Genomic DNA, 19,017 nt, shown 5'->3' on the forward strand with positions numbered 1-19,017 from the left:
AGACGTCACCGAGGTAACTCACCGCAATGTAAAATTCCCGAATGTGTTTCAACTTAAAATTTAGGCGTCCGACATCGACAGGTGGAGCAAGGCTCGCCGGACGCACAACAGTAAAAAGCCTGGATGTAATTGAAGTCACTTCTTGCGTAACAATTAGAGTCGTTCGGCGGACGTACAAAGCAGACGCCTTGCGAGTAATGTCAGAGAGGCCCAAGCCTCCGGAGAGACGCGGTTTCGTCATTACCTCGTAACGTAACTTGAATAGATGGCCCTTCCATATAAACCTGCTAGACAATTGGCGCAACCTTTTCGCCACCATCATGGGAAGTGGGAACAGCTGAGCAACATAATAAGCTTTACATAGGACGTAGGTGTCTAAAATTCTGACTTTTTGCAAAATGGTAGCAGAGCGCTGCTCATGGACCATCAGAGCCCCCTGTATCTTCTCGGTGACAGATTTCCAATTGAGAGCCGCCATTTTTAGAGGACACCGATCAATGATAATCCCCAAGGACGTATGGCGATCGACAAAAGTGGCCCAAGGGACGTCAGCATCGCGAAATCCTCGAATATCAAGGAACTTACATTTACCCTGATTGAGACGCGCTCCAGAGACACGACAGTATGCATCAACTGCCCCTTTCAACAACGGGATATCATCTCGTTGACGGAGGAGAACAACGACATCATCCGCATATGCCTTAACCGAGAGCTTCCCACCAGAGAGGGACATACCCTGAAGCTTGAGAGCAATAGTCCGAAGCAGCGGTTCCAGGGACAAAACGAATAAAGACATAGAGAGCGGACTACCCTGAGGCACTCCGCGGCGGATAGCAATGGGCGGCGTCAGCTGCCCATTGACTGACACCCGAGCTGTTATTCCCCTGTACAAATTGCCAAGAACACCACGTGATGAAGCGTTAAAACCTATTGTACCTAAAACACGATCTAAAAACACATGACTGACGTGATCAAAAGCCTTATAAAAATCAAGGAAAGCAAAGGCACAATGTACGTTTGTAACCGCCGCAACCGAGACAACATCCCGATATTCGGCTACTGGTGTCAGAATAGATCTATCATGAAAACAACATTGATGTGCACCAATCACACCCCGAAGCAGAGAAGACAGCCGGCTATTGAGCGCTCTAGCAGCTGTCTTATAGTCAAAATTCAGCAATGTGAGCGGACGAAGATTGGCAGCAGATAAACGACCAGAGGACTTCGGAATTAAAACAATTTTCCCTACTTTAAAATCGGCAGGCACATCCATCCCTCTGACAATCTCATTTAAAATCTGCGTAAAAATGCCACCCAAAAGAGGCCAAAAACGGAGATAAAATTCTTTAGGCAGGCCGTCTGGACCCGGCGATTTACTGGACGGAGAGCGAGCAATAAAATCGAAAACATCATCTACCTGGAACTCCCGGAGAAATTCGCCGTTCGCGTCAGGCGCGATCGTCGCAGTTAGATCCCCAAAGACATCATCCGAAAGAGACTCACCAGAATCATCGGCAGAATAGAGACTAGTGTAATACTGATGAAGAGCACGAACCATTTCCTCCTGTGCACTAAGCTGTCGCCCATCATCCACCGTAAGAGAAGAGATGAAGGAGCGACGACGACGAGTCTGATGCCGTAGCAGGTGGTACAAGGATGTCAGTTCACCTTCAACAAGAGAGTGAGGTTTCGACTTAACTCGCAGACCATCCATCTGTCGTCGTTTAAGGCTCAAGAGCTTGGCTTTAATACGACGAACATCATGGATCCGCAGTGGAGAGGTACCCGCCGCGTCATATAGTTCACGCAGGACAGAGTAGTAATATTCATACGTGTTCTTAAAATCACGCGTCCTAGCAGCACAGTAGAAAATCAAAGTCTGACGAATCTTGGGCTTGGCAAACGCAGTCCACCAAACCAGCAAGGAGGGGTATCGCGGGACAGAGCGAAGACATCGCTCCCACACGCCACTTATAACATCATCCATAGCACTGTCGGCAAGGTGGGAAACATTTAACATCCACTGGGAACGATAAAGTTTTGCAGGTTGGCGACTAAGATTTACAGTTGCAGTAAAAGCACAATGGTCAGAAAAACTAGTAGGAATAACATCGACAGAAAGAATTTTATCACATAAAAAATCAGATAAATAGAATCTGTCGAGTCTACTGCATGAGGACGCGGTAAAAAACGTATATTTCACCAGGGTTGGATATTTGTGTTCCCAAACATCACGCAGATGCATCGTACGAACTAAGTCATGTAAATCACGGCAATAATTAAAATTGGGGGACTGGTCTGCAGGGCGTAAAACACAATTAAAATCGCCTCCGAGCAGGAGACTCAGAGGACTTTGGCGCAAAAGATAAATAAGCTCTTCTTTATAAAAGCGCGATCGAGCCACAGTGTGACCCGAACCAGAGGGGGCATACAAAACAACGAGGCGGAGATCAAAAAGACGACAACCAATCCCACGGCCAGGGTCAAGGAATTCAATGTCAGTAATAGGAATGCCCTCTCGAAAGAAAAGAGCAGTTCCTGTTGAATATTCCGGCGCGACATTAAAAACAGTTTGAAATCCAGGTAGAGAGAGATCAGAAAACAACACTTCCTGCAAAAACACTACGTCCGCACAGGCGTCGTAAATAAACTGCCGCAAAGAGGCAATGCGAACGTCGGACTCAATACGGTTAACATTTAAGGTAAGAAAGGTGTATGCTTGAACCATAGAGAGAAAAGCGAGAAAACAAATCACCTACACCGACGCACCAGCGTCACAGTCCATAGCAGGGGTGACAGAGGCATCCGAGGGAGGGGGACTGCTACCCCGTTCCGCGGATCCCTTACGTTTCGGTTTTTTACGAACAGCATTAACGTTCGGCTGAACGCGTAACTTGCGTCGGCTGACGGGCAAGGAAACTTCAGCCGCCGGTGACGTAGGAGGGTCAAGTTCTGTATCCGACACCACCCGCGCCGGTCCACATGCGGGATCCGGGGTCGCGGGGGAAACATCCGACAAAACGGAATGGTCAACACCTGCACTAGCTTCCGGCAAACATGGACTGCACGGAGGCGAAACGTGAGCAGGAAGGTCCGAGGCCGCAGAGTTGGAAGGAAGCGGAGCAGCTCCGCTGGCAGAGGTATGGGGCAGCGAAGCAGGAAGTTGTCGCGGCTCCACTTGTTGTGACATCGAAGTCGGTTCGGAAGACGGCGCCAACAGGCCCGACCGACGACCCGACTCGAGAGAAGCTGCGTCGGAGGCCGGAGGGGCGCCAGCAGCCGCCACCGGAGCCGCTACCTCAGGAGGGCAGGGAGCAGCTACAGTACACAGTGGCTCGGAGGATGCCGGTCGCTCGGACTGGGGCATCTCAGGGAGATCCTCATCCGTACTAGTTCCATCGTGTGGGCGACGCCTCTTATTATTCAAAAGTGGCACACCCATCTGAGGGACAGACGGAACAACATCAGATTTAGCACGCAAAGGAGGAAATTCTGTATCAGGGGTGCGCAAAACCTGTGGAGGGGCGCTACTACCACTGGACTGTGCTACACCAAGAGCAGAACCACCTGCAACGAGGTCAGCGACCGTTAACTTGCGACGCTGTTCGAGAGAATTTTTTAAAACAAAAACTCTCCGCGGACAGTCGGTACGCACGTGACCACTTTCATTGCACAAAAAACAGGTGCCCACCTGACCACTATATGTTACATGGACACGATATCCACCGATCTGCAGGTGAGATGGAATATTCTGCTTAACGTGCATTTCGACTGAACGAATACCACTGTAACATTGCAGGCGATGTTGGCTTGACCAGCGTTCAAGGCGAATGCTCTTTACATCACCATACTTCTGTAGACCCTCCTTAAGATAGACATTATCCACCTCCGGTGGAAGGTTGTAAACACGAACATTGGTATACGTGATGGAAGCATTGGAAAGCAGCACGGTACTTACAGAATCATCCCGATGCCGAAAGAGAACTTGATGACCATATTTAGAAAGAATTTTATCAACCTGAAGTGGGTCCATAAACTTAACAAAGAAAACATACAGTTCGGTATCAAAATAAGCAGTGTGCACCTGATCCGAATGAACACCAAAGGTATCTACCAACCAATCATGAATCTCAAGAGAACTAGGTTGCACATGGCGGGTTGACTTGTCAAAAGCAAAACTAACTGTAGCCTGACGAGGAATAACCTGGGACGACATTTTCAAAATATGCGGTCGAAACCGCTACACAAAAAACACTGAAATAAGGACAGAAAGTAACACAAGGTACGAAACAACGACGGAGAAACACTCACAGAAGTTGCAACACAACACGTAAACAAAAACGATAGTCCACTATACGTAACGCTACGGCGGAGCGGAAGACTAGGCACGTCCACACTGCACGGCGTCTAAAGCGGAACTACCATTAGGCCACACGGTCACTGGCGAAATATGCTTCCACACACACACCTCATTGTCGCCATTTGTACGCTTGCCGGAATGAATTTCCCATCTTTGACGCAATTCTCCATCTCCAATTTCAGTACTAAAAAGGCGACGCTACTTCTTGCTGTGTCCCATCGCAAGTTACATTCAAGCCCTTGTGACGCTGATCAAACAAGAGGTTGCAAATCAGCTTCAATTGCTTACTGCCATCTCAGTCGCTTGCAGAAGGTGCCTCACCCTATGTCATACAATGGCGAGTTGCCTCTATTACCAAAGCGGCGGCGGCGCCGACGACGACGACGACAACCGCGAGGGTCTCTACCAGGGGTAGAAAATACATCACAAGAACTAAGTATTCCACGTCGGCATTCTCCGGAGACTGCCAAAAGCAGCAGTTTCTGGTGCCTACTTTAATAGCACCATTCGCACTATTCATTTGCGAGAGCATTTCTTAAATACCGAACCCATTCATAATTTTTTATATCCTTGACCGCTTTTTTCGAAAGATCTACGTTAGAAGGGGCTGTTACAAAATTCTTTTGCCTCCTGTGAGGATCGAACTCACGACCTCTGGTTTACTAGACCAGCGCTCTGCCACTGTGCTAAGGAGGCGCCGCCTAGTGCACATTTCGGGTACTTCAATCTTATGGACCAGTCAATCGGAGCCCTTCAGCTGGAAACGCACCGCATTAGCGACCATTATTTGTATTTAGTTAGCACAGCTGCTGCTTTCCTACACATCTCACACGATATCGATGTACGCCTAAAATTCCAAAACAACACTTTTATTTCATTTCAGAGCTACTTTCAGCTTCAAAAACCATTCCTCTGATATTCATACGAAGCTAGGCATCGTCGTAACCCGTTACGTTCATTACGCAAGGCTCACGAGAGGGGCGCAGGTTGCATCCGCGTAGACACAAAATTTTGCGCCGCCCAGCGTGGGGCTCGAACCCACGACCCTGAGATTAAGAGTCTCATGCTCTACCGACTGAGCTAGCCGGGCTCCACACAACGCGTCACGAGCCATACAGTATTTATGCGACCTGCGACCATCTATGGAAGATCCTTTTGACTACAGCTTATTTCCTGCTGCCACAAATGAGCTACAATTCCTATTCAATGAAATAAATTTTCCGAAAGGCATCAAATCTACTTGAAATGATACGTGGCTATCAGCACCATTAATCAACACACATTCTCGACTGTGCGCAGACGCCTGTGGCGCAGCTCTTGGGTCCTGAGTCAGACGCAGTAGTTCCAAAAATCTCTCCTGATCGGCACTGTGCCGAAAATTTCGCTACACAACCCCTTTGTCTTGCTTGAGCTTCAGGTAGACGCCGGTTTGCAGCCAGGAAGCGGACAGCAGCAACTTTCAACTAGATTTGTAGTACTCAAACAACTCAGTAAAACAGCATGCATCTTTTGCAGAACTGGAAAAACTCGACCGTGACAGGATTCGAACCTGCAATCTTTGGATCCGAAGTCCGACGCCTTATCCATTAGGCCACACGGTCACTGGCGCAATATGCTTCCCCACACACACCTCATTGTCGCCATTTGTACGCTTGCCGGAATGAATTTCCCATCTTTGACGCAATTCTCCATCTCCAATTTCAGTACTAAAAAGGCGACGCTACTTCTTGCTGTGTCCCATCGCAAGTTACATTCAAGCCCTTGTGACGCTGATCAAACAAGAGGTTGCAAATCAGCTTCAATTGCTTACTGCCATCTCAGTCGCTTGCAGAAGGTGCCTCACCCTATGTCATACAATGGCGAGTTGCCTCTATTACCAAAGCGGCGGCGGCGCCGACGACGACGACAACCGCGAGGGTCTCTACCAGGGGTAGAAAATACATCACAAGAACTAAGTATTCCACGTCGGCATTCTCCGGAGACTGCCAAAAGCAGCAGTTTCTGGTGCCTACTTTAATAGCACCATTCGCACTATTCATTTGCGAGAGCATTTCTTAAATACCGAACCCATTCATAATTTTTTATATCCTTGACCGCTTTTTTCGAAAGATCTACGTTAGAAGGGGCTGTTACAAAATTCTTTTGCCTCCTGTGACGATCGAACTCACGACCTCTGGTTTACTAGACCAGCGCTCTGCCACTGAGCTAAGGAGGCGCCGCCTAGTTCACATTTCGGGTACTTCAATCTTCTGGACCAGTCAATCGGAGCCCTTCAGCTGGAAACGCACCGCATTAGCGACCATTATTTGTATTTAGTTAGCACAGCTGCTGCTTTCCTACACATCTCACACGATATCGATGTACGCCTAAAATTCCAAAACAACACTTTTATTTCATTTCAGAGCTACTTTCAGCTTCAAAAACCATTCCTCTGATATTCATACGAAGCTAGGCATCGTCGTAACCCGTTACGTTCATTACGCAAGGCTCACGAGAGGGGCGCAGGTTGCATCCGCGTAGACACAAAATTTTGCGCCGCCCAGCGTGGGGCTCGAACCCACGACCCTGAGATTAAGAGTCTCATGCTCTACCGACTGAGCTAGCCGGGCTCCACACAACGTGTCACGAGCCATACAGTATTTATGCGACCTGCGACCATCTATGGAAGATCCTTTTGACTACAGCTTATTTCCTGCTGCCACAAATGAGCTACAATTCCTATTCAATGAAATAAATTTTCCGAAAGGCATCAAATCTACTTGAAATGATACGTGGCTATCAGCACCATTATTCAACACACATGCTCGACTGTGCGCAGACGCCTGTGGCGCAGCTCTTGGGTCCTGAGTCAGACGCAGTAGTTCCAAAAATCTCTCCTGATCGGCACTGTGCCGAAAATTTCGCTACACAACCCCTTTGTCTTGCTTGAGCTTCAGGTAGACGCCGGTTTGCAGCCAGGAAGCGGACAGCAGCAACTTTCAACTAGATTTGTAGTACTCAAACAACTCAGTAAAACAGCATGCATCTTTTGCAGAACTGGAAAAACTCGACCGTGACAGGATTCGAACCTGCAATCTTCGGATCCGAAGTCCGACGCCTTATCCATTAGGCCACACGGTCACTGGCGCAATATGCTTCCCCACACACACCTCATTGTCGCCATTTGTACGCTTGCCGGAATGAATTTCCCATCTTTGACGCAATTCTCCATCTCCAATTTCAGTACTAAAAAGGCGACGCTACTTCTTGCTGTGTCCCATCGCAAGTTACATTCAAGCCCTTGTGACGCTGATCAAACAAGAGGTTGCAAATCAGCTTCAATTGCTTACTGCCATCTCAGTCGCTTGCAGAAGGTGCCTCACCCTATGTCATACAATGGCGAGTTGCCTCTATTACCAAAGCGGCGGCGGCGCCGACGACGACGACAACCGCGAGGGTCTCTACCAGGGGTAGAAAATACATCACAAGAACTAAGTATTCCACGTCGGCATTCTCCGGAGACTGCCAAAAGCAGCAGTTTCTGGTGCCTACTTTAATAGCACCATTCGCACTATTCATTTGCGAGAGCATTTCTTAAATACCGAACCCATTCATAATTTTTTATATCCTTGACCGCTTTTTTCGAAAGATCTACGTTAGAAGGGGCTGTTACAAAATTCTTTTGCCTCCTGTGAGGATCGAACTCACGACCTCTGGTTTACTAGACCAGCGCTCTGCCACTGAGCTAAGGAGGCGCCGCCTAGTTCACATTTCGGGTACTTCAATCTTATGGACCAGTCAATCGGAGCCCTTCAGCTGGAAACGCACCGCATTAGCGACCATTATTTGTATTTAGTTAGCACAGCTGCTGCTTTCCTACACATCTCACACAATATCGATGTACGCCTAAAATTCCAAAACAACACTTTTATTTCATTTCAGAGCTACTTTCAGCTTCAAAAACCATTCCTCTGATATTCATACGAAGCTAGGCATCGTCGTAACCCGTTACGTTCATTACGCAAGGCTCACGAGAGGGGCGCAGGTTGCATCCGCGTAGACACAAAATTTTGCGCCGCCCAGCGTGGGGCTCGAACCCACGACCCTGAGATTAAGAGTCTCATGCTCTACCGACTCAGCTAGCCGGGCTCCACACAACGTGTCACGAGCCATACAGTATTTATGCGACCTGCGACCATCTATGGAAGATCCTTTTGACTACAGCTTATTTCCTGCTGCCACAAATGAGCTACAATTCCTATTCAATGAAATAAATTTTCCGAAAGGCATCAAATCTACTTGAAATGATACGTGGCTATCAGCACCATTATTCAACACACATGCTCGACTGTGCGCAGACGCCTGTGGCGCAGCTCTTGGGTCCTGAGTCAGACGCAGTAGTTCCAAAAATCTCTCCTGATCGGCACTGTGCCGAAAATTTCGCTACACAGCCCCTTTGTCTTGCTTGAGCTTCAGGTAGACGCCGGTTTGCAGCCAGGAAGCGGACAGCAGCAACTTTCAACTAGATTTGTAGTACTCAAACAACTCAGTAAAACAGCATGCATCTTTTGCAGAACTGGAAAAACTCGACCGTGACAGGATTCGAACCTGCAATCTTCGGATCCGAAGTCCGACGCCTTATCCATTAGGCCACACGGTCACTGGCGCAATATGCTTCCCCACACACACCTCATTGTCGCCATTTGTACGCTTGCCGGAATGAATTTCCCATCTTTGACGCAATTCTCCATCTCCAATTTCAGTACTAAAAAGGCGACGCTACTTCTTGCTGTGTCCCATCGCAAGTTACATTCAAGCCCTTGTGACGCTGATCAAACAAGAGGTTGCAAATCAGCTTCAATTGCTTACTGCCATCTCAGTCGCTTGCAGAAGGTCCCTCACCCTATGTCATACAATGGCGAGTTGCCTCTATTACCAAAGCGGCGGCGGCGCCGACGACGACGACGACGACGACGACGACAACCGCGAGGGTCTCTACCAGGGGTAGAAAATACATCACAAGAACTAAGTATTCCACGTCGGCATTCTCCGGAGACTGCCAAAAGCAGCAGTTTCTGGTGCCTACTTTAATAGCACCATTCGCACTATTCATTTGCGAGAGCATTTCTTAAATACCGAACCCATTCATAATTTTTTATATCCTTGACCGCTTTTTTCGAAAGATCTACGTTAGAAGGGGCTGTTACAAAATTCTTTTGCCTCCTGTGAGGATCGAACTCACGACCTCTGGTTTACTAGACCAGCGCTCTGCCACTGTGCTAAGGAGGCGCCGCCTAGTGCACATTTCGGGTACTTCAATCTTATGGACCAGTCAATCGGAGCCCTTCAGCTGGAAACGCACCGCATTAGCGACCATTATTTGTATTTAGTTAGCACAGCTGCTGCTTTCCTACACATCTCACACGATATCGATGTACGCCTAAAATTCCAAAACAACACTTTTATTTCATTTCAGAGCTACTTTCAGCTTCAAAAACCATTCCTCTGATATTCATACGAAGCTAGGCATCGTCGTAACCCGTTACGTTCATTACGCAAGGCTCACGAGAGGGGCGCAGGTTGCATCCGCGTAGACACAAAATTTTGCGCCGCCCAGCGTGGGGCTCGAACCCACGACCCTGAGATTAAGAGTCTCATGCTCTACCGACTGAGCTAGCCGGGCTCCACACAACGCGTCACGAGCCATACAGTATTTATGCGACCTGCGACCATCTATGGAAGATCCTTTTGACTACAGCTTATTTCCTGCTGCCACAAATGAGCTACAATTCCTATTCAATGAAATAAATTTTCCGAAAGGCATCAAATCTACTTGAAATGATACGTGGCTATCAGCACCATTAATCAACACACATTCTCGACTGTGCGCAGACGCCTGTGGCGCAGCTCTTGGGTCCTGAGTCAGACGCAGTAGTTCCAAAAATCTCTCCTGATCGGCACTGTGCCGAAAATTTCGCTACACAACCCCTTTGTCTTGCTTGAGCTTCAGGTAGACGCCGGTTTGCAGCCAGGAAGCGGACAGCAGCAACTTTCAACTAGATTTGTAGTACTCAAACAACTCAGTAAAACAGCATGCATCTTTTGCAGAACTGGAAAAACTCGACCGTGACAGGATTCGAACCTGCAATCTTTGGATCCGAAGTCCGACGCCTTATCCATTAGGCCACACGGTCACTGGCGCAATATGCTTCCCCACACACACCTCATTGTCGCCATTTGTACGCTTGCCGGAATGAATTTCCCATCTTTGACGCAATTCTCCATCTCCAATTTCAGTACTAAAAAGGCGACGCTACTTCTTGCTGTGTCCCATCGCAAGTTACATTCAAGCCCTTGTGACGCTGATCAAACAAGAGGTTGCAAATCAGCTTCAATTGCTTACTGCCATCTCAGTCGCTTGCAGAAGGTGCCTCACCCTATGTCATACAATGGCGAGTTGCCTCTATTACCAAAGCGGCGGCGGCGCCGACGACGACGACAACCGCGAGGGTCTCTACCAGGGGTAGAAAATACATCACAAGAACTAAGTATTCCACGTCGGCATTCTCCGGAGACTGCCAAAAGCAGCAGTTTCTGGTGCCTACTTTAATAGCACCATTCGCACTATTCATTTGCGAGAGCATTTCTTAAATACCGAACCCATTCATAATTTTTTATATCCTTGACCGCTTTTTTCGAAAGATCTACGTTAGAAGGGGCTGTTACAAAATTCTTTTGCCTCCTGTGACGATCGAACTCACGACCTCTGGTTTACTAGACCAGCGCTCTGCCACTGAGCTAAGGAGGCGCCGCCTAGTTCACATTTCGGGTACTTCAATCTTATGGACCAGTCAATCGGAGCCCTTCAGCTGGAAACGCACCGCATTAGCGACCATTATTTGTATTTAGTTAGCACAGCTGCTGCTTTCCTACACATCTCACACGATATCGATGTACGCCTAAAATTCCAAAACAACACTTTTATTTCATTTCAGAGCTACTTTCAGCTTCAAAAACCATTCCTCTGATATTCATACGAAGCTAGGCATCGTCGTAACCCGTTACGTTCATTACGCAAGGCTCACGAGAGGGGCGCAGGTTGCATCCGCGTAGACACAAAATTTTGCGCCGCCCAGCGTGGGGCTCGAACCCACGACCCTGAGATTAAGAGTCTCATGCTCTACCGACTGAGCTAGCCGGGCTCCACACAACGTGTCACGAGCCATACAGTATTTATGCGACCTGCGACCATCTATGGAAGATCCTTTTGACTACAGCTTATTTCCTGCTGCCACAAATGAGCTACAATTCCTATTCAATGAAATAAATTTTCCGAAAGGCATCAAATCTACTTGAAATGATACGTGGCTATCAGCACCATTATTCAACACACATGCTCGACTGTGCGCAGACGCCTGTGGCGCAGCTCTTGGGTCCTGAGTCAGACGCAGTAGTTCCAAAAATCTCTCCTGATCGGCACTGTGCCGAAAATTTCGCTACACAACCCCTTTGTCTTGCTTGAGCTTCAGGTAGACGCCGGTTTGCAGCCAGGAAGCGGACAGCAGCAACTTTCAACTAGATTTGTAGTACTCAAACAACTCAGTAAAACAGCATGCATCTTTTGCAGAACTGGAAAAACTCGACCGTGACAGGATTCGAACCTGCAATCTTCGGATCCGAAGTCCGACGCCTTATCCATTTTTTTTTTTTTTTTTTAAAATAGGTTTAAAACATAGGGAGGTTCTGACCGAGTGGGCATGCTCTGGAGCCTCTTTGCACCTGAGATTAGAAAAACAGGCCTCTGGGCCGGATTTGAACCAGCGACCTATGGATAACTGTGAATCCTCCACTACAGTCCACCGCTCTACCAACTTTTTTTTTTTTTTTTTTTTTTTTTTTTTTTTCCAGCTGACGTTTATGAACCGGTAGCTGTAATGCGAGGAGGACGTGAGACAGCATTTCGCAGGGTCAAAACTTGTCGTGATTTGTCCCGAAAAAATTCCATTCCGGTACCGGGAATCGAACCCGGGCCTCCTGGGTGAAAGCTAAGTATCCTAGCCACTTTTTTTTTTTTTTTTTTTTTTTTTTTTTTTTTTTTTTTTTTTTTACAGCCACTTCAAAAGAAGTACAGTACTGAAATTAAAATCCTAAAACATGACTATATAATGTAGACTGCTTACTGAAATAAAGGTTAAAACACGAAAACTTCAGTCCTGGTGTAGAGAAGAAACATACATAAAGGCGGCAAATTCAGAAACAGTATAAAAGAAAATGGCTCACACAGGTGACCTTAGCCAACACCCTCTCTTTCAAATGTCAGGCTGAGCATATTGGCAAAATCATCTCGGAGGCCTGGCAATCGCAAGCGCTGCCAGTAAGCAGTAAGCATGTACTGCCGAAACGCTAGGTGTCCATCCTCTTCATGACAACTGTTGACAAAATGTACGAAATGGCCAATCAACCACATGACGGTATGGAGCTTCGTCCGCGGAAAAAAGGAAGAATCGGGCCGGACGATGATGTCAATAGTATAAGCGGCTTCAGCAGACCTAGTGACAAAAGCAAGTTGTTTCCTGAGCCAACGCCAATTAGCAAGGTGCCCACAGCAGGTGAATCGATGTTCAAGGGTATCCAGGAGACCACACCGAGTACAGGTGTCCGTGTCAGAAAGACCAATACGGTGCAGTCGTACATTGGTGGGAACCAAATTATTTATTACCCTATACCACGTGGACGCCACGGCCATAGAGTGGATCGGCAGACTAACGTTCTTCCAGACGTTCCTCCAGGACACGGATGGAGACGCCAGTTCTATTGGATTGGGACTGGCCAGCCCCTCCCAGCGGGCAATCAAGCTCTTGGTCGTTGGCACCGGTCGCCGCAAGAAGACGTCACCGAGGTAACTCACCGCAATGTAAAATTCCCGAATGTGTTTCAACTTAAAATTTAGGCCTCCGACATCGACAGGTGGAGCAAGGCTCGCCGGACGCACAACAGTAAAAAGCCTGGATGTAATTGAAGTCACTTCTTGCGTAACAATTAGAGTCGTTCGGCGGACGTACAAAGCAGACGCCTTGCGAGTAATGTCAGAGAGGCCCAAGCCTCCGGAGAGACGCGGTTTCGTCATTACCTCGTAACGTAACTTGAATAGATGGCCCTTCCATATAAACCTGCTAGACAATTGGCGCAACCTTTTCGCCACCATCATGGGAAGTGGGAACAGCTGAGCAACATAATAAGCTTTACATAGGACGTAGGTGTCTAAAATTCTGACTTTTTGCAAAATGGTAGCAGAGCGCTGGTCATGGACCATCAGAGCCCCCTGTATCTTCTCGGTGACAGATTTCCAATTGAGAGCCGCCATTTTTAGAGGACACCGATCAATGATAATCCCCAAGGACGTATGGCGATCGACAAAAGTGGCCCAAGGGACGTCAGCATCGCGAAATCCTCGAATATCAAGGAACTTACATTTACCCTGATTGAGACGCGCTCCAGAGACACGACAGTATGCATCAACTGCCCCTTTCAACAACGGGATATCATCTCGTTGACGGAGGAGAACAACGACATCATCCGCATATGCCTTAACCGAGAGCTTCCCACCAGAGAGGGACATACCCTGAAGCTTGAGAGCAATAGTCCGAAGCAGCGGTTCCAGGGACAAAACGAATAAAGACATAGAGAGCGGACTACCCTGAGGCACTCCGCGGCGGATAGCAATGGGCGGCGTCAGCTGCCCATTGACTGACACCCGAGCTGTTATTCCCCTGTACAAATTGCCAAGAACACCACGTGATGAAGCGTTAAAACCTATTGTACCTAAAACACGATCTAAAAACACATGACTGACGTGATCAAAAGCCTTATAAAAATCAAGGAAGGCAAAGGCACAATGTACGTTTGTAACCGCCGCAACCGAGACAACATCCCGATATTCGGCTACTGGTGTCAGAATAGATCTATCATGAAAACAACATTGATGTGCACCAATCACACCCCGAAGCAGAGAAGACAGCCGACTATTGAGCGCTCTAGCAGCTGTCTTATAGTCAAAATTCAGCAATGTGAGCGGACGAAGATTGGCAGCAGATAAACGACCAGAGGACTTCGGAATTAATACAATTTTCCCTACTTTAAAATCGGCAGGCACATCCATCCCTCTGACAATCTCATTTAAAATCTGCGTAAAAATGCCACCCAAAAGAGGCCAAAAACGGAGATAAAATTCTTTAGGCAGGCCGTCTGGACCCGGCGATTTACTGGACGGAGAGCGAGCAATAAAATCGAAAACATCATCTACCTGGAACTCCCGGAGAAATTCGCCGTTCGCGTCAGGCGCGATCGTCGCAGTTAGATCCCCAAAGACATCATCCGAAAGAGACTCACCAGAATCATCGGCAGAATATAGACTAGTGTAATACTGATGAAGAGCACGAACCATTTCCTCCTGTGCACTAAGCTGTCGCCCATCATCCACCGTAAGAGAAGAGATGAAGGAGCGACGACGACGAGTCTGATGCCGTAGCAGGTGGTACAAGGATGTCAGTTCACCTTCAACAAGAGAGTGAGGTTTCGACTTAACTCGCAGACCATCCATCTGTCGTCGTTTAAGGCTCAAGAGCTTGGCTTTAATACGACGAACATCATGGATCCGCAGTGGAGAGGTACCCGCCGCGTCATATAGTTCACGCAGGACAGAGTAGTAATATTCATACGTGTTCTTAAAATCACGCGTCCTAGCAGCACAGTAGAAAATCAAAGTCTGACGAATCTTGGGCTTGGCAAACGCAGTCCACCAAACCAGCAAGGAGGGGTATCGCGGGACAGAGCGAAGACATCGCTCCCACACGCCACTTATAACATCATCCATAGCACTGTCGGCAAGGTGGGAAACATTTAACATCCACTGGGAACGATAAAGTTTTGCAGGTTGGCGACTAAGATTTACAGTTGCAGTAAAAGCACAATGGTCAGAAAAACTAGTAGGAATAACATCGACAGAAAGAATTTTATCACATAAAAAATCAGATAAATAGAATCTGTCGAGTCTACTGCATGAGGACGCGGTAAAAAACGTATATTTCACCAGGGTTGGATATTTGTGTTCCCAAACATCACGCAGATGCATCGTACGAACTAAGTCATGTAAATCACGGCAATAATTAAAATTGGGGGACTGGTCTGCAGGGCGTAAAACACAATTAAAATCGCCTCCGAGCAGGAGACTCCGAGGACTCTGGCGCAAAAGATAAATAAGCTCTTCTTTATAAAAGCGCGATCGAGCCACAGTGTGACCCGAACCAGAGGGGGCATACAAAACAACGAGGCGGAGATCAAAAAGACGACAACCAATCCCACGGCCAGAGTCAAGGAATTCAATGTCAGTAATAGGAATGCCCTCTCGAAAGAAAAGAGCAGTTCCTGTTGAATATTCCGGCGCGACATTAAAAACAGTTTGAAATCCAGGTAGAGAGAGATCAGAAAACAACACTTCCTGCAAAAACACTACGTCCGCACAGGCGTCGTAAATAAACTGCCGCAAAGAGGCAAAGCGAACGTCGGACTCAATACGGTTAACATTTAAGGTAAGAAAGGTGTATGCTTGAACCATAGAGAGAAAAGCGAGAAAACAAATCACCTACACCGACGCACCAGCGTCACAGTCCATAGCAGGGGTGACGGAGGCATCCGAGGGAGGGGGACTGCTACCCCGTTCCGCGGATCCCTTACGTTTCGGTTTTTTACGAACAGCATTAACGTTCGGCTGAACGCGTAACTTGCGTCGGCTGACGGGCAAGGAAACTTCAGCCGCCGGTGACGTAGGAGGGTCAAGTTCTGTATCCGACACCACCCGCGCCGGTCCACATGCGGGATCCGGGGTCGCGGGGGAAACATCCGACAAAACGGAATGGTCAACACCTGCACTAGCTTCCGGCAAACATGGACTGCACGGAGGCGAAACGTGAGCAGGAAGGTCCGAGGCCGCAGAGTTGGAAAGAAGCGGAGCAGCTCCGCTGGCAGAGGTATGGGGCAGCGAAGCAGGAAGTTGTCGCGGGTCCACTTGTTGTGACATCGAAGTCGGTTCGGAAGACGGCGCCAACAGGCCCGACCGACGACCCGACTCGAGAGAAGCTGCGTCGGAGGCCGGAGGGGCGCCAGCAGCCGCCACCGGAACCGCTACCTCAGGAGGGCAGGGAGCAGCTACAGTACACAGTGGCTCGGAGGATGCCGGTCGCTCGGACTGGGGCATCTCAGGGAGATCCTCATCCGTACTATTTCCATCGTGTGGGCGACGCCTCTTGTTATTCAAAAGTGGCACACCCACCTGAGGGACAGACGGAACAACATCAGATTTAGCACGCAAAGGAGGAAATTCTGTATCAGGGGTGCGCAAAACCTGTGGCGGGGCGCTACTACCACTGGACTGTGCTACACCAAGAGCAGAACCACCTGCAACGAGGTCAGCGACCGTTAACTTGCGACGCTGTTCGAGAGAATTTTTTAAAACAAAAACTCTCCGCGGACAGTCGGTACGCACGTGACCACTTTCATTGCACAAAAAACAGGTGCCAACCTGACCACTATATGTTACATGGACACGATATCCACCGATCTGCAGGTGAGATGGAATATTCTGCTTAACGTGCATTTCGACTGAACGAATACCACTGTAACATTGCAGGCGATGTTGGCTTGACCAGCGTTCAAGGCGAATGCTCTTTACATCACCATACTTCTGTAGACCCTCCTTAAGATAGACATTATCCACCTCCGGTGGAAGGTTGTAAACACGAACATTGGTATACGTGATGGAAGCATTGGAAAGCAGCACGGTACTTACAGAATCATCCCGATGCCGAAAGAGAACTTGATGACCATATTTAGAAAGAATTTTATCAACCTGAAGTGGGTCCATAAACTTAACAAAGAAAACATACAGTTCGGTATCAAAATAAGCAGTGTGCACCTGATCCGAATGAACACCAAAGGTATCTACCAACCAATCATGAATCTCAAGAGAACTAGGTTGCACATGGCGGGTTGACTTGTCAAAAGCAAAACTAACTGTAGCCTGACGAGGAATAACCTGGGACGACATTTTCAAAATATGCGGTCGAAACCGCTACACAAAAAACACTGAAATAAGGACAGAAAGTAACACAAGGTACGAAACAACGACGGAGAAATACTCTCAGAAGTTGCAACACAACACGTAACAAAAACGATAGTCCACTATACGTAACGCTACGGCGGAGCGGAAGACTAGGCACGTCCACACTGCACGGCGTCTAAAGCGGAACTGTGCCATTAGGCCACACGGTCACTGGCGCAATATGCTTCCCCACACACACCTCATTGTCGCCATTTGTACGCTTGCCGGAATGAATTTCCCATCTTTGACGCAATTCTCCATCTCCAATTTCAGTACTAAAAAGGCGACGCTACTTCTTGCTGTGTCCCATCGCAAGTTACATTCAAGCCCTTGTGACGCTGATCAAACAAGAGGTTGCAAATCAGCTTCAATTGCTTACTGCCATCTCAGTCGCTTGCAGAAGGTGCCTCACCCTATGTCATACAATGGCGAGTTGCCTCTATTACCAAAGCGGCGGCGGCGCCGACGACGACGACAACCGCGAGGGTCTCTACCAGGGGTAGAAAATACATCACAAGAAACTAAGTATTCCACGTCGGCATTCTCCGGAGACTGCCAAAAGCAGCAGTTTCTGGTGCCTACTTTAATAGCACCATTCGCACTATTCATTTGCGAGAGCATTTCTTAAATACCGAACCCATTCATAATTTTTTATATCCTTGACCGCTTTTTTCGAAAGATCTACGTTAGAAGGGGCTGTTACAAAATTCTTTTGCCTCCTGTGAGGATCGAACTCACGACCTCTGGTTTACTAGACCAGCGCTCTGCCACTGAGCTAAGGAGGCGCCGCCTAGTTCACATTTCGGGTACTTCAATCTTATGGACCAGTCAATCGGAGCCCTTCAGCTGGAAACGCACCGCATTAGCGACCATTATTTGTATTTAGTTAGCACAGCTGCTGCTTTCCTACACATCTCACACGATATCGATGTACGCCTAAAATTCCAAAACAACACTTTTATTTCATTTCAGAGCTACTTTCAGCTTCAAAAACCATTCCTCTGATATTCATACGAAGCTAGGCATCGTCGTAACCCGTTACGTTCATTACGCAAGGCTCACGAGAGGGGCGCAGGTTGCATCCGCGTAGACACAAAATTTTGCGCCGCCCAGCGTGGGGCTCGAACCCACGACCCTGAGATTAAGAGTCTCATGCTCTACCGACTCAGCTAGCCGGGCTCCACACAACGTGTCACGAGCCATACAGTATTTATGCGACCTGCGACCATCTATGGAAGATCCTTTTGACTACAGCTTATTTCCTGCTGCCACAAATGAGCTACAATTCCTATTCAATGAAATAAATTTTCCGAAAGGCATCAAATCTACTTGAAATGATACGTGGCTATCAGCACCATTATTCAACACACATGCTCGACTGTGCGCAGACGCCTGTGGCGCAGCTCTTGGGTCCTGAGTCAGACGCAGTAGTTCCAAAAATCTCTCCTGATCGGCACTGTGCCGAAAATTTCGCTACACAGCCCCTTTGTCTTGCTTGAGCTTCAGGTAGACGCCGGTTTGC

The 19,017-nt window shown here is 48.0% G+C and overlaps 16 non-coding genes across 16 annotated transcripts; all 16 read right to left on the reverse strand.

Moving 5' to 3' along the window:
• Positions 1-4,984: 4,984 nt before the first annotated feature.
• Trnat-agu lies at positions 4,985-5,056 on the reverse strand. Its single transcript has one exon. It is a non-coding gene; the product is annotated as a tRNA-Thr (tRNA).
• A 321-nt stretch (positions 5,057-5,377) lies between these two features.
• Trnak-cuu lies at positions 5,378-5,450 on the reverse strand. Its single transcript has one exon. It is a non-coding gene; the product is annotated as a tRNA-Lys (tRNA).
• Positions 5,451-5,888: 438 nt separating this feature from the next.
• Positions 5,889-5,961, reverse strand: Trnar-ucg. Its single transcript has one exon. It is a non-coding gene; the product is annotated as a tRNA-Arg (tRNA).
• Positions 5,962-6,503: 542 nt separating this feature from the next.
• On the reverse strand, positions 6,504-6,575 carry Trnat-agu. Its single transcript has one exon. It is a non-coding gene; the product is annotated as a tRNA-Thr (tRNA).
• A 321-nt stretch (positions 6,576-6,896) lies between these two features.
• Positions 6,897-6,969, reverse strand: Trnak-cuu. Its single transcript has one exon. It is a non-coding gene; the product is annotated as a tRNA-Lys (tRNA).
• Positions 6,970-7,407: 438 nt separating this feature from the next.
• On the reverse strand, positions 7,408-7,480 carry Trnar-ucg. The gene has a single exon. It is a non-coding gene; the product is annotated as a tRNA-Arg (tRNA).
• Positions 7,481-8,022: 542 nt separating this feature from the next.
• Positions 8,023-8,094, reverse strand: Trnat-agu. Its single transcript has one exon. It is a non-coding gene; the product is annotated as a tRNA-Thr (tRNA).
• A 321-nt stretch (positions 8,095-8,415) lies between these two features.
• Trnak-cuu lies at positions 8,416-8,488 on the reverse strand. The gene has a single exon. It is a non-coding gene; the product is annotated as a tRNA-Lys (tRNA).
• Positions 8,489-8,926: 438 nt separating this feature from the next.
• On the reverse strand, positions 8,927-8,999 carry Trnar-ucg. Its single transcript has one exon. It is a non-coding gene; the product is annotated as a tRNA-Arg (tRNA).
• A 557-nt stretch (positions 9,000-9,556) lies between these two features.
• Trnat-agu lies at positions 9,557-9,628 on the reverse strand. The gene has a single exon. It is a non-coding gene; the product is annotated as a tRNA-Thr (tRNA).
• Positions 9,629-9,949: 321 nt separating this feature from the next.
• On the reverse strand, positions 9,950-10,022 carry Trnak-cuu. The gene has a single exon. It is a non-coding gene; the product is annotated as a tRNA-Lys (tRNA).
• Positions 10,023-10,460: 438 nt separating this feature from the next.
• Positions 10,461-10,533, reverse strand: Trnar-ucg. The gene has a single exon. It is a non-coding gene; the product is annotated as a tRNA-Arg (tRNA).
• A 542-nt stretch (positions 10,534-11,075) lies between these two features.
• Positions 11,076-11,147, reverse strand: Trnat-agu. Its single transcript has one exon. It is a non-coding gene; the product is annotated as a tRNA-Thr (tRNA).
• Positions 11,148-11,468: 321 nt separating this feature from the next.
• On the reverse strand, positions 11,469-11,541 carry Trnak-cuu. Its single transcript has one exon. It is a non-coding gene; the product is annotated as a tRNA-Lys (tRNA).
• A 6,667-nt stretch (positions 11,542-18,208) lies between these two features.
• Positions 18,209-18,280, reverse strand: Trnat-agu. Its single transcript has one exon. It is a non-coding gene; the product is annotated as a tRNA-Thr (tRNA).
• A 321-nt stretch (positions 18,281-18,601) lies between these two features.
• Trnak-cuu lies at positions 18,602-18,674 on the reverse strand. The gene has a single exon. It is a non-coding gene; the product is annotated as a tRNA-Lys (tRNA).
• Between the last annotated feature and the right edge of the window lie 343 nt (positions 18,675-19,017).

The sequence above is a fragment of the Schistocerca piceifrons genome, unplaced genomic scaffold, assembly GCF_021461385.2.
Source record: "Schistocerca piceifrons isolate TAMUIC-IGC-003096 unplaced genomic scaffold, iqSchPice1.1 HiC_scaffold_1771, whole genome shotgun sequence".
In the NCBI taxonomy this organism is placed as follows: Eukaryota; Metazoa; Arthropoda; class Insecta; order Orthoptera; family Acrididae; genus Schistocerca; species Schistocerca piceifrons.